The sequence below is a fragment of the Anomaloglossus baeobatrachus genome, chromosome 2, assembly GCF_048569485.1.
Source record: "Anomaloglossus baeobatrachus isolate aAnoBae1 chromosome 2, aAnoBae1.hap1, whole genome shotgun sequence".
Classification (NCBI taxonomy): Eukaryota; Metazoa; Chordata; class Amphibia; order Anura; family Aromobatidae; genus Anomaloglossus; species Anomaloglossus baeobatrachus.
In genome coordinates, this window is record NC_134354.1 from 297,084,182 (window position 1) to 297,098,781 (window position 14,600).

Here is a 14,600-nt window from a genome sequence, read left to right on the forward strand (position 1 = left end):
ATATTGTCGCTGTTGCTTATAGGGTTTTCCCACAAACAAATTTTAAAGGTCATTTTATTCAATAGATCTTGTCTGACCGTACAGGAACATGGTCTAATCATACCACATCTCCTCGGCTGTGAAAGAAGTAATAAAGGTATACAGACATCAAAGCACAAAATTGCAAATAATTGTTTGAGGTAAAACATTTTTTTTTTTTTTTAAAAAAAACAGGCAGGGAACGGTTATACCTCACAAAAAGAATCAGCTATGATCCCGTGCTGTGTGTAGTCTCTTTTGCGTCCTCCCATTCCCAGGAGATGTGGTATGATCAGACCATGTCCCTGTACGGTCAGACACAGCCATTACACAGTACACAGCAGGGGCACATATATAAGATTATCTCAGCACAGGAGCATTTTTATAAACACATCCAATTGTGGAGCTTACTATTATTCACATATCTATTGATTAAAATAACTTTAAAATTAACTTTTTTTTAGTGGGAAAATCTCTAAGCTTTATTTACACATTTATTATCCAGCTGTGCACAGGGGATCAACATTTATTGTAAACATGCATAACACTTTGTCATGGTACAGCAAATCCTAAATTACCTGCAGTGTTCATCTTTCACTAATAATGAAAAATTAGTCCAATGCAATAATCAATCTTATCCATTGTAACAAGTGTGTATTGTGCTTTCTAACACAGAACTAAAAACTATTCAAGTGAGAGGGGCATGGCCTGACGATGGCGCCGGCGGGCTGTGAATTCTAAAACTACTGAGACCCCCGGCTTTCCTCGGCCTGGGAGACAGCTCCAGCACAGGACTGCAGCACCTACTACATTCCCTCACCTCTCTGCACACAAAGGAGCTTTTATTACCGTTATCAGAAAATGGCCTATACTCAGAACAGCGACGCTGCAGTAAGTGGAGAGAAACAGTGAATTCCCAAGATGTCCGACGCTAAGTGAAAGAGACTGAGCAGCAGAAGCAAGCACTGGGAGAGGTGGGCGAGAGCCATCCCTGGTGGGGCCCTCTGTTTCTCAATTCCAGGGAAAGCCTGAGGGATTTATTATAAGTCTCTGCCCGCTGGATGAGCTCTGTGTTGAGGCTGCAGCATCTCGGGCCTCGCATGTTGACAGTGCTCTGACACCCCTGTGTGCTCCTGGCTGCCTAGGAATCGAGTCACTGACAATGCATTACTGGGCATTCAGGAGTTCCCTCCCTGCCAGGAGCCCTGCATCCTGACCAGTGGATCTGCCATAGAATTCTCTTGTTTTCCTGGACTTTTGGAGCCCTCCTCTCCCTAGTGTACCCTGATATACTCTCATAGAAGCAACATGGCTCCTAAAAAAGCCCCAGCCTCTCCAATTGCTGGTATGAGCACACCCAAGTCTAAACCCAAGGACGGGAACATACAGAAGTTCTTGGCTGAACTCCCGGACGCGTTCCCGGCAGTCGCACTGGTGTCCTGCGGGGTCCCTGGGGGCGCAGCGCATGGGGAGCCTCTGACCCGCACTCCACTGAACCCATGGCTTCCAATAATCACTTATCGTAAGCCTCTGATTCTGTACTGGGAGAGATTAAAGACCTGCGCTCCAGAATGTCCGAAATCCCTACTAAACAGACATGGAGGATTACATATCCCGCCTTGAAAGTCTCTGCAGAGCTGAAATATGGGGACTCAGCATCTCTATCTCCCAGATTTCTGACAGAGTTACAGCTACAGAAATGGCCGTTGCTGAAACAATCGCTACTCAGTCTGAATACGCTAAGACCCTAGACCTTCATGCGGACTTAATCTCCTCTCGCTTCAACCTAATGGAAGACTCCAAAAATAGGGACCGCCGCAACAACATACGCATCAGGGGTCTCCCAGAAGCGACAGGACAGTTGGATCTTGCTTCTACATTACAAGGTCTTCTGAATAATCTGCTGGACAGACCACAGACAGTCATTATTTTTGACAGGACCCATCGAGCCTTAAGGCCTATATCTCTTGACCCCAACAATCCAAGAGACTTTATATGTCGCCTTCACTGCTATCATGAGAAGGAGATCATGAAACAGGCCTGGCTCAAAGGCCCTCTTGACTTTGATGGGGCTGTGGTCCATATCATGGCGGATCTACCCAGGGCTACATTGGTCAAGCATAGAGCATTCCGACCCATCACAGATGCACTCGGAGAGGGAAATCCCCTACTCATGGGGGTTCCCTTTCCAGTTGCAGGTCCGGCACCATAAAGGTCTTTTCACTCTTTGTGGCCCATCTGACCTGAGCTCCTTCCTGGAAGGAATGGAATTAACCGCAATCTCAATTCCGGATTGGCCCTCTAATCCATACTTAACCTTCCGCCGTGGTGAAGAGAGACGTCGATTTTCATCCTCTCAAAGACCCCGGAGGAGTGGTGTCGCGGGACCTCGCATGGCCGAGCAGTGACTTTGCCCTGATGTTTCTCTTGGTTTGCTCCTCTGTGAGACATGTTGATGTTGTAGCTAGGACTGAGTACCTACGGCCCGCGGGCTGGCGCTTGCCCACCCGTTCATAATTGAACAATTGACTCATACTGGCATTTGTATACATAATGAGCAATATTTTGTCTTAGTAGGCTTTCATTGTGCTTCCACACCCTCCTCCCTCCCGCCTTTCCCATCCTTGTTGCATACTGATACTCAAAATTTTAATCCCAACAGTCATGGTGATTTACGGGGACTCATGTATTTTTCCCTTATTTATGCATCTTAAATGTCCTTTATATGGAATTGTAACCATTTGTATTAAAATCATCAGAAAATTGCACCTAATTACGCCTTTCTTGTTATATATCAGTCTTTTGGAGTGTGCTGTCTCTGGGACATTCTGGTGGGTTAAATCATACCTCTTACCAGTATGACCCTCATGAGATCTTAAGGTTTAACCATGAGGCTCTTTGTTTGGAGCCTATACTCTTGGCAGGCTTTCCTCTAAGTTTTTCTGTCACTACTTTCTCTTGCTTGTACTCCCTCTTTTCTCTCTTACCTTCTTTCTTGTTCTGCCTCCCTTTCTCATTCCTCCTCCGACCCTTGCCTGTCCTACCCCTCTACCATTTGGGACTCCCTACATTTTAGAATCCTAAGTTTGTCTTCACCGGTACACACTATGGTCTCCTTGAAGTTTGCATCACTGAATGTACAAGGGTTTAATACCCCGCAACAGTGCAACCAGATCCTGCACAGTATGCACAAAATGGGAGTTCAGGTAGTCCTGCTACAAGAGACTCACTTTAAGTGTGGTCATGTGCCAAACATCCCCAACAAATACTACCCACTTTGGCATCATGCTCCCAACCCCTTGGCGAGATCGAAAATTTTCCATGCACGGTGACAGATGTTAACATTGACCCACACGGCAGATTCCTATTTGTCAACTTGGTACTCTATAACCAAAAATATACAGTCGCTAACTTTTATGTCACTAATAAAGGTCAGACTGTTGACGGGGCAAGGTTCCTGAGGAGACTGGAGACTTTTGCGACTGGACATCTGATCATTAGAGGAGATTTTAATTTACCTCTGAACCCGAAGCTTGACACATCGGCAGGTAAGTCGGTGATTTCACACAGTCAGCTAGCATCTCTTAGGTCCGCTATGCATTCGAGTAGGGTTGTCGACATCTGGCGTTTACTCCGTCGGTCAAGGACTTTTCTCATTTTTTGGCAGTACTTAAAAATAATACGGCTATACGAATTTTCTTTTATTAGCCATAACATGCTCTCCTGGTCCCCCGCTGCTTCCATCGGCCCAGTGACTTTGTCTGACCATGCCCCTGTCTACGTGATTCTGAATCCCCCCGACTTTCCTTCTAAGTCCTGGAACTGGAGACTCAACCTAATCTCCTCCTAGATCCAGATGTCAGGGAAAGGATATCTATGACTATTTGACTTCCTTCAGTACCATGCAGATGACAATACCCCACTTCCAACTAAATGGGAAGCACTGAAGTGAGTTATCAGAGGGGTACTTATACAAGAAGGAGCTAGACTCAAGAGGGACAAATCTAAACAGATTGAGGATCTTCTTCCCAAAATCCATTCCTTGGAACAAACACAAAGTGACTCTTGACCACGATACCTTACTCAAACTGACTAAGACGAGGGAAGACCTTAAAGTAGTACTCGACTTCGCCCACACTAAAATTTAGAGAACGCTCCCAACAGTTCTTTTATGAGTTTGCAGATAAGTGTGGGGGTCCCCTGGCGAGACATATTCACTCGAAAACAGTGACAACGTATGTCCCCTTGATTAAGACGGCTGACAAACAAACGGTGCATCACCCCACTGACATTGCTTTGGCCTTTGAGAAGTATTACGAGACGTTATACAACATCAATGACATCCCTGTAGACCCCACTAACTCCCGGCTTCTGGAGAAAATCGAAAACTATCTGCTAGACACTCCACTTCCCTCCCTATTAGCGGGAACGGCTGATGAGTTGGATTCCCTGTTCACACTAGAGGAGGTCACCCAAGTGGTGTCCTCTTCTCCCCCCAACAAAAAGGTAGCCCTGGCCCAGATGGCTTTACTACCAAATTTTACCAAACTTTTCTTACGGAGCTGGCACCTTTTCTTGCTAAAGGTCTTCAACTCCATCTCCAAAGACCATCCTTTCCAGAAACAATCACTGTCTGCTACTATCACGGTAATCCCCAAGCCGGGCAGGACCCCTTGCTCTGCTCAAGCTATCGCCCTATAGCTCTTATTAATGTGAACGTGAAGCGGTTTGCTAAACTTCTGGCTAACAGACTGAGTCCTTCTCTGCCGCTACTGATACACAATGACAAGGTAGGCTTCGTACCTGGCAGAGAAGCTACAGACAACACTATTAAATCGATCCTTGTTATCTCCCAAATGTTGAAGCTAAAAACACCAGCCTGTGTGTTGTCAGTAGATGCAGAGGCGGCCTTTGATAGGGTCAGTTGGCCCTTCCTTGGGCTTGTGCGGGCAGGTTTCAGTCCGAGCTTTAGAGAAAAGGTTCTAGCATTGTATACTCTCCCTACAGCCAAGATTCGCTGTAATGGAATTTTTTCCAACTCATTCAACATGAGAAATGGGACTCGACAAGGATGTCCTCTGTCCCCCCTTCTGTAGGTATTGGTGATGGAACATCTAGCTATAGCCATCAGGAAGAACCCTATTGGAAGTAGCGATCCTAAAAGTCACAAGTGGATTTTTAACAATCCTTTAAAATATGACTCAGGATATATAAGCCAGATCAGAATCCCAATTTGCAGACACTGTTTCGGGGTGCTTGCCCCTCGTCAGTGCAAAGTATGGGGGTGTCTGATCTGGCTCATGAGAAAGCTATGTGGGGACCACGGGGGAACACTATTCTCCATAAGGAGACTTTGCAAGCCAGTCTGGCTGCCAAGTAAGGGGACTTATAGCTGCCACGCCCCTCTAAGAAATATTCAAATTGTCTCTCCAGTAAAGGAGACAAACTCTAGCACAGCGCCACCTATTGGAAGTAGCGATCCTAAAAGTCACAAGTGGATTTTTAACAATCCTTTGCAATATGACTCAGGATATATAAGCCAGATCAGAATCCCAATTTGCAGACATGGTGTTTCGGGGTGCTTGCCCCTCGTCAGTGCAAAGTATGGGGGTGTCTGATCTGGCTCATGAGAAAGCTATGTGGGGACCACAGGGGAGAGACAATTTGAATATTTCTTAGAGGGGCGTGGCAGCTATAAGTCCCCTTACTTGGCAGCCAGACTGGCTTGCAAAGTCTCCTTAAGGAGAATAGTGTTCCCCCGTGGTCCCCACATAGCTTTCTCATGAGCCAGATCAGACACCCCCATACTTTGCACTGACGAGGGGCAAGCACCCCGAAACACCGTGTCTGCAAATTGGGATTCTGATCTGGCTTATATATCCTGAGTCATATTGCAAAGGATTGTTAAAAATCCACTTGTGACTTTTAGGATCGCTACTTCCAATAGGTGGCGCTGTGCTAGAGTTTGTCTCCTTTACTGGAGAGACAATTTGAATATTTCTTAGAGGGGCGTGGCAGCTATAAGTCCCCTTACTTGGCAGCCAGACTGGCTTGCAAAGTCTCCTTAAGGAGAATAGTGTTCCCCCGTGGTCCCCACATAGCTTTCTCATGAGCCAGATCAGACACCCCCATACTTTGCACTGACGAGGGGCAAGCACCCCGAAACACCGTGTCTGCAAATTGGGATTCTGATCTGGCTTATATATCCTGAGTCATATTGCAAAGGATGGTTAAAAATCCACTTGTGACTTTTAGGATCGCTACTTCCAATAGGTGGCGCTGTGCTAGAGTTTGTCTCCTTTACTGGAGAGACAATTTGAATATTTCTTAGAGGGGCGTGGCAGCTATAAGTCCCCTTACTTGGTAGCCAGACTGGCTTGCAAAGTCTCCTTAAGGAGAATAGTGTTTCCCGGTGGTCCTGAAATATCTAGGGATTTATCTGCCGCCAGACCCTTCACATCTATTTCATTTGAACTATAAAATCATTACTACAGCGCATTGATGCCGATCTTCAGGCTCACAGTTTGCGGCCTCTGTCCTGGTTTGGACGCATCAACGTCTTAAAATTGGATATCCTCCTCAAACTCCTTTTTCTCTTTCAAGCAGTTCCTATAGTCATACCCAGATTCTTCTTTGCCCAACTTTGACAGATCACGAAAGCTTTGTGTGGAAAAAAGGTAAATGCCGACTGGCCTTTAAATACTTGACGAGACGAAAGATAAAAGGGGGCACGGGACTCCCGAATTTTCGCTTATATCATACTTCAGCTATCCTCACCAGAGTAGTAGATTGGTTTCACGGGGCCGAGATGAAGCAGTGGGTGGATATTGAAGCTAACCTCTTAGATTGAACCTTGACCTCCCTGCCCTGGATCACGAAACATAGAAGACCTAAGAGCATTTTGAACTTCCCTCTGACAAGGGACCTACTCCGCATTTGGGACAGAACTAACACTCATTTTAATCTTTCTGAAGCATGGGGCCCTCTGACACCCTTTTTGATAATCCCGACTTTCCGACGGCCGTTGGTATGGACAGGTTTATGGTCTGGTCTTCATCTCAGAGGCCTAGGGTTGGCGCTACCCTGTTGGGAGCGCCTTCCCTGCCAACCTTACAACATTTCCGAGCCGCCTTTCCTGATCAATAAATCCAGTGGTTTATGTATCTGCAGATGCAATCGTTCATCTCCTCTGCTCGTCAGCCTCCAACTTGGCCAGGGTCTGTACCAACTTTGAATCCCTTTTGATACAACTAGAACCCCCATTCCACGTAATCTCCCAGACTTACTCCATTCTGATTGATCCAATCGACTCGGACCCAGTCTGGTATGTGAAATCCTGGGAAAAAGATCTGGGGAGCGCTTCCTCTGACCTGGATTGGTCAAAATCTTATATGTGTGTACATAGGCTTCCCTTGCCTTATAAAGCGCAAGAAAAAACCCCCCATTAAGATCATTTCCCGTTGGTACAGATGTCCGAAGGAGCTACACAAAGTCTTTCCGACCGTCCCTAACACTTGTTGGAGATGTGGTGTTGCTGAGAGATCCATGCTACACATCTGGTGGTCCTGTCCGACTATTCAGGAACTGTGGCGTAAAGTTTTCCAAATTCATAACTACATCACGGGGTTGACAATCATATGCTCACCACGGACCGGTCTCTTATCCATGATCCCTGGTGCTTTCAAAGAGATCAAGCAAGGTCTTCTCCGTCATTTTGTTGCAGCGACCAGAGCGATCATCCCGAGAAAGTGGAAGTTGGGTGCAACCCCGACGATTCTAAAGTGGCTGGCGGAAATGGATCACATCTGTAGGATGGAAAAACTATCCTCCCACTCTGAGCCCCAACTGAGCAAATTTTTCAGCTCTTGGACGCCGTGGCTTCTATTTTGAGAATCCGCTGATTTCAAGGTAATCCTTTCATCTTAGGAACCCATCGCTCAATCTTTGCCCGGTCCCTGCTAAGAGGTGGTGTGTAGACCTCCTTAATCCGGTTGAGTTCCAAGTCCCTCCTTCCCCTCCCTCCACCTTACATCCCCCCTTCTCTTTCTTTTTCTCTTTCTGATCTGTCTTTCCTTTCATCTGAGTTCTTCTTCGCTTCTTAACATTTTTTCTTTCCAGTTTTTATTAATCTAAATTAGTGCTACAGAAATCAATGTTCTTATTTTCATTGACTCATTACTTAAGTCCACATGGAGAATTGTGTATACATGATTGTGGAGACACGGGGGTTAGAAAGACAGCGTGGCCCAGGGCTCATCCCAACTGAACGCCCGACCTCCTTAACCGTGGGCGGAACACTATTCAGACAACACAGGATGAAGGAATCACAATATTAAGACTTTATTGGATCCCCAAACAATTAACGGCACATAACACATAACCAGCAAAACACACAAATGTAACTGGCAACAGAGTCTCTCCCTTCCGCTGGCTCACCAGGGATTTAGAATGTCCATGCCTCAGAGGTTCCAGGGCTACTTACTCCAAACCAGCAGCACCCTGCTTTTGGCAGGCACCCACGCCAGATTTAGGAAGCTGGCTGAAGTCTACAAAGTCTGTAGTCCAGTGACTGTATTGTCCCAAGCTGGATTCCTTCCTTAGGTAGTCCTTGATAGCTCAGCCAAATCCTTGCATTCGATGCTGAAGTCCATATAGTGTTATAATCCAGGTTCAGCTTGCCAATCGGATCCGCAGATCCTAGATTGGTAGCATGTAGCAGGAGTCTCTCTGGGCGATGGACAGTCCTTCTTATACCCCTGAGCTCTCCATTCAAACCATTTGGGGTCTTCACGATTGGTGGAAAAGACTGGGCTCTTATTGGCTAGATTTCAAGCCATATTCAAATATCCAGAAACAAGGGAGAGACAGGTAAGTTACATCACATCTAACAATTCACTTAGTAATACAATGGGAAGTTCGCATAATTGATTTATCTGTGTGTCTGGCCTTCATTAGCCAAGGCAATTACATGAGTCAACAAGAGTCTTGTAAAAACAATGAGGGCTTATCCCCCATTTATAAACAAAACTATCTTCATGTCTGGCTGCATTTTAAGAAACGTAACCCCTACTAAGCACTGACAAAGTCTATGTCCTCACAATGATCTCTTATTGCGATTGTCTTTATTTCCGCGATATGTGGAAGTATCCATGCACAAACTGAAAAATTTGCCATTGAGTTACCTATACATGATTTTGCATGATATTCTCTCTTTTTCAATAAACAAATTTGAAAAAAAAACCAAAAAACACTATTCAAGTATCCTCGACTATATGGATATGTATGAAATAGTGATGTACAAGCGTATTCGGCACTGCTTGGTAATCGAGCGACATGCTAGAGTCCCCGCCACACATCTTTCGTGGCTGTTTTTCAGCCAGTAAACATGTGATTATTGCCTGCCAATAACGGTAATGCCGTAGGCATATTGGCTACTGGCATTCCTATGATTGGCTGGCCACATAACTATATGGTGTCTATATAAAAGACCCGGTGATGCCATGCTCGGCACAATATACCCAGAAAAAGTGCAGGGAGAGTTTTTGCTGGAGAAGGGACAGTGTGTTATAGCATCACTGTGGCTGCTGGTGCAACACTAAACTAACAGCTCTTTTCAGAGCTAATTCAAATAGATTCTATTCCATAATAATCCCACCTTTAGCTGTAATTAGTGTACGAATAAGTGCTAGAATAGAATAAGGATAGTATATTAGAGGCACTTAGACAGGGTTTATTGCATTATGGTCCTTGGTGCTGCCACATACAACCAACTCTTCTTTCCAGGGGTAATTTAAATACATTCTATTCTCTAATAATATCGCTCTTACTCTGCAATTAGAGTAGGGTTATCTGCTGGAGTAGGGATAGTGCATTACAGACATTTAGGCAGGGTTCATTGCGTTACAGTCCTTTGCCATGTACAACCAACAGTCCTTTCAGGGCTAATTTAAATACATTCTATTCTCAAATAATACCCCTCTTAGCTGTGTACATAATTTGAAATGTGCAAGGAATGGGGAAGTGGATGTCTCGCTGATGGTGGTGCATGCTGAGGCATTGGCCATGGGCCTGGGCAAACTGGGCCTGCTGCGGGAGCACAGGAAACATATGCATCATTTGAACCTAGCTTCCTGTCCCACTTTGTAGAGGGGCGCGGGACACCACTGTTGAAGACAAAACAGTGAGAGCAGGTTGTGGGTTGGATAGCAGAAAATGCTTCTATTCTAGTCTGTTTCCCAGCACCACCCTGTCTTCCACATAGCCCAGTCTCACTAGCCAAGTGTATGTACCACTAAATCCTCACCCAGATCCTCATCCTTCTTCCCATGGAGAATCTCGGGAGACAAGTGACCCCATACCTGGACACTTCAGGGAGCTCTTCACCTTTCCATTTATGGCTTCTTTTGGCCTTTCACTGTGCATGTTTCAAGAGGAACATGAGGAGATCGTGCGTGGTGATGCCAAAATATTTTAGCTGCCAGAGTCAGAAGAAGCTGACGGCGGGGAGCAGCAATTACTGTCTCAAGACGTGGATGTTGATGAGACAAAGTTGCTAACAAGTCCTGTTAAGTCAACAAACTCAGGAAGAGGACCGAAGTGGAAGATGAGGTAGTGGATGATGAAGTCACTAATCAAACCTGTCAATGTGGCATGCCGAGCGAGGAAAGTTGCACAGAGAGGGAGGGGTCCGCAGCACCAAAACAGGCGAGAAGAGGCAGTGGGATGGCCAGAGGGGGAAGGCGGGCAACTGTTCCCCAGAGCACCAACACGTGACTAGATCCCAAGCAGGTGGTTAGGTGTTCCCCAGCCTGCCGCTTTTACGGAAGTGTAGAGGACAAGGAAACATTGATTTGCATCCTGTGCCGTACCAAGCTCAGCAGGTGCCAGACAACTACCAGCCTGACCCCCATCAGCATGCTCAGGCATATGTCATCCAAGCACCCAACTAGGTGGGCTAAACGCCTGGGTACACAATAAATGTCTGCGGGTGACACTATTGCCTCTTCCCCTGTGCTACATGCCTGCCCTGCATTTGTCGTTACACATTCACAACCACCATCAGTAACCATGTCCACTTCCTTGTTTCAGTGCAGCGCTCCGCTGTCTCTACCCCAGGCCTTGGAACTCTAGTGGAAATACCCAGTCTCCCACCCACCAGCCAAAACACTAAACGGCCACATTTCCAGACTGCTTGCCCTGGAAACGTTGCAGTTTAGGCTTCTTGACACTGAGGCTATTCGCAACCTGATGGAGGCGGTCATCCCTCAGTACTTAGTTCCACGTTACCACAGTTTCTTCCGGTGTGCCGTCCTGCCTTAAACAAGCATGTGTTCCATAACATAACCCGTGCTCTGACCAACACAGTTACTGGGAAGGTCCACCTATCCACAGACACAGAGAAGTGCTTGTGGCCAGGGACATTACATTTCCTGCACCCCCTCCTCCACATCTTCAATCTACGAATTGTCGCCAACATCAGTCGCAAGCTGGAAGCACTGACTTGGTGAAACGGCAACAGGATCTGCTGAAACTGATATCCTTAGGTGACAAATAGAACACTGTAGCAGAGTAGCTGAAACATCTAACAGCCCAGACAGCTATCACTGTTGAACTGTCAACCAGGGATGGTTATGTGTGATAACTGTAACATGGTGGCAGCTCTGAAGCTTGGGAAGCTGCAACACGTACCATGCAAGGCCCACGGGCTCAGCGGTTTCTGAAAACCTACCCATATTTGCCTGAGCTTTTTGTTGAGATATGCCGTGTGTGCGTCAATTTCCGCAAGTCACCTAAAGCTACCACTGGTCTGGCAGTATAGCAGCAGCGCTTGCAAGTTCCAGCTCACCGACTGGTTTTGGACCTGCCCACGCACTGGAACTTATGTGTTGGCAAGGCTTTGTGAACAGCAGAGGGCCGTAGTTGAACACCAGCTACAACATACTGTAACCGTCAGTATTCTGGTCAGCCTCCACTCATAAGAACTGACGAGTGGCCATAGATATCAAACATCTGTGCGGTTCTCCAAAACTTTCAGGAATCAACCAAGATGGTGAGTGGCGAAGACACCATAAACAGTGTAACCATCCCGCTTGTGGGTCTACTCAAATGCTCGCTGCTCACAATTAAAGAGGAGGTTTTGCATGTGGACCAGGTGGAGATGAAGGAAGAAAGAAACTGGAGATGGTTGCCAACGCTACAGCCTGGATGGCGTGAAGAGGGGGAGCTTGAGATGGAGGAGGAGGAGATGGAGAGTTGTCCTCCTGGTGAGCACAGGGATGTCGTGCCTATTGAGAGTCTGGCACATATGGCAGACTTTATCTCCCGCTGCCTTTCCAGGAATGAATGCGTTATATGCATTTCGGCCAACACCGTGATTACTGGTTGTGCACCCTCTCGACTCACGCTACAAGGAGAACTTTTTATTTCTCCTTCCTGAGGTGGGGAAAGCTACTAAAATGGTGCAATACCAGAAGGACATAGTTGAAGATTTTGACAAAAAAAAAAATCACAATGCTGAGTTCAGAGTTCTTTGGACAACCAAGGAGTAGAGAGGAGGGGGGAGACACAGCAGGATCAACAGACGCAGGGGAACACTTAATCAAAAGATCTAGGACAGTTTCATTAGACCGTCCCAGCACTCAAGCCCTGATGCACAGAGCACTCAGACAAGGAGCGAAAAGCTCATGAAGATGGTGAAGGATTACCTTGTCGACTGTACCACCATCCTGAGCCATACAACTACTGGGTATCCAACCTGAACACGTGGCATGAACTGTCCCTCTACACCTTACAGGATTTGGCCTGCAATGCTGCTAGTGTTTTGTCTGAGCAAGTTTTTAATGCCACTAAAGGCATAATAACCAATAAGCACATCCGCCTGTCAACAAACTTGCTACTTCAAAATTAATAAAATATGGATTAGCCCAGACTTCTCAACTCCACCGGATGACAGCAGCTGAACCTAAAGGCAATTGTAATGTTCCTTTTATTGCGGTGTATTCCCATGCAGCGCTTCCCACCCAAACAAGGGTAAAGAGCTCTTTCACTAAGTGCATAAGCTTTAGCAGTGTAGGAGACTCAATGTTTTTAAACTTCTCTCTCTGGACATGAGTCAGAGAAAATGGTCATAGACAGTAACTCAGCAAGCACTTCCTGCAGGCGTAGGTCTACCTCTTCAGCTAAACTCCTCTGCTCTTCACTAGTTACAGTGAATGCGGCCTTCATCACATTGTTGCTTTTTTAAAGTTTCTTTAATTTTTAATACAGCAATGGTGGTACGATGTTTACTATCCACATGTTTCACTAGTCACATAAACTGCTTTTGTTTCATTAAAGTCAATTTCTTGCTTTTTTCACATCTTGTTCTGTTTCTCGTTTCATACCAGTTTTGGGGAATAAAAATGAGGGTTCCTTCTGGTCACATAAATTTCTTCCACAGTACACACCATGCTGGCTTCTTTCCAAGCATTCACTGACAGACTAGGTCTGTTTAACCCCTTAACGACCGCCGATACGCCTTTTAACGGCAACAAATTAGGGTACTTCTTCCAAACCGCCGCTTTTTAACAGCGGTCGGAAAAAAGGGTCGAGCGCCCCCCAGAGTCGGAAAATTTCCGGGGTCTCAGCTGCCGGGAATAGCTGAGACCTTGGAGATCATGATTCAGGCCGTTTTTTCCGGTCCCCGCTTATGTGATCACCGGTACACACCGTTTACCGATGATCACCTTACAGTAAATGATCGCGCCGGTAAAAAATCATTTATCTCCAGTCTGGCATAAACAAACATGTCAGATGGGAGATAAATCTCATCACCGGTCCTCTCTGGTCCCCCGGTATCGCCAAAGTGTCCCCCCCGACCCCCACCCCTTCCTCCCAAAAATCCAACATGGCGCCGCGCACGCTGGCGCGCACAGCAGCGTGCCGGGCGCATTTCCCCCTTTCCTCTGGTTTCTGTCGCATGTGCTATGACACATACGACAGAAAACTGCTCCCCAGGCCCTGCCAGGTCACCCCCTATTCCCGCCCCGGTGTCCCCCGTACCTGTCTCAGCTCTGATCCCCCGCGGCCCCCTCCTCCTTCACAGTGAACGCCGGTCACACGTGCAGAGCACGGCTGTCAGCTCAGCTTCCTGGTTTGCTTTCGGAGACGCTGGCTGCTGCTGCTCGGCACACTGCAGCTGTGACCCGGGGAGGGTGGGTGCAAATTCTTTGCACCCACTCTCCTCACATGGAGGGTCTGCACTCCTAAAAAAATGGGGGATACGTTCCCTGAACGTTCCCCCCATATTTTAGAAGGTCCAGAATCGCCGTGGGACTTTCACAATGGATTACAGGGACCAGATTTTTTTTTTCTTTTCAATAAATTGGTGAAAGAGGGAATGTTTTTGGGGAGTGATTTTTAAAATAATTTTTTTTTTTTTATTACTGTCAATTAGTTATGTCTGGTATCAAATAAACGCCGTGACATCACTAATTGCTGGGCTTGATGACAGGTGACATTACACATCTGGTATCAACCCTATTTATTACCCCGTTTTCTACCGCACCAGGGCAACGGGATGAGTTGGGGCGAAGCGCCAGGAT

General features: G+C 46.5%; 1 protein-coding gene across 2 annotated transcripts in view; it reads right to left on the reverse strand.

Annotated features, from left to right (window-relative positions):
• The window catches only part of TADA2A (transcriptional adaptor 2A), a 187,145-nt gene that overhangs the window by 24,177 nt on the left and 148,368 nt on the right, over positions 1–14,600 (reverse strand). The gene's annotated exons all lie outside the window — the stretch shown is intronic.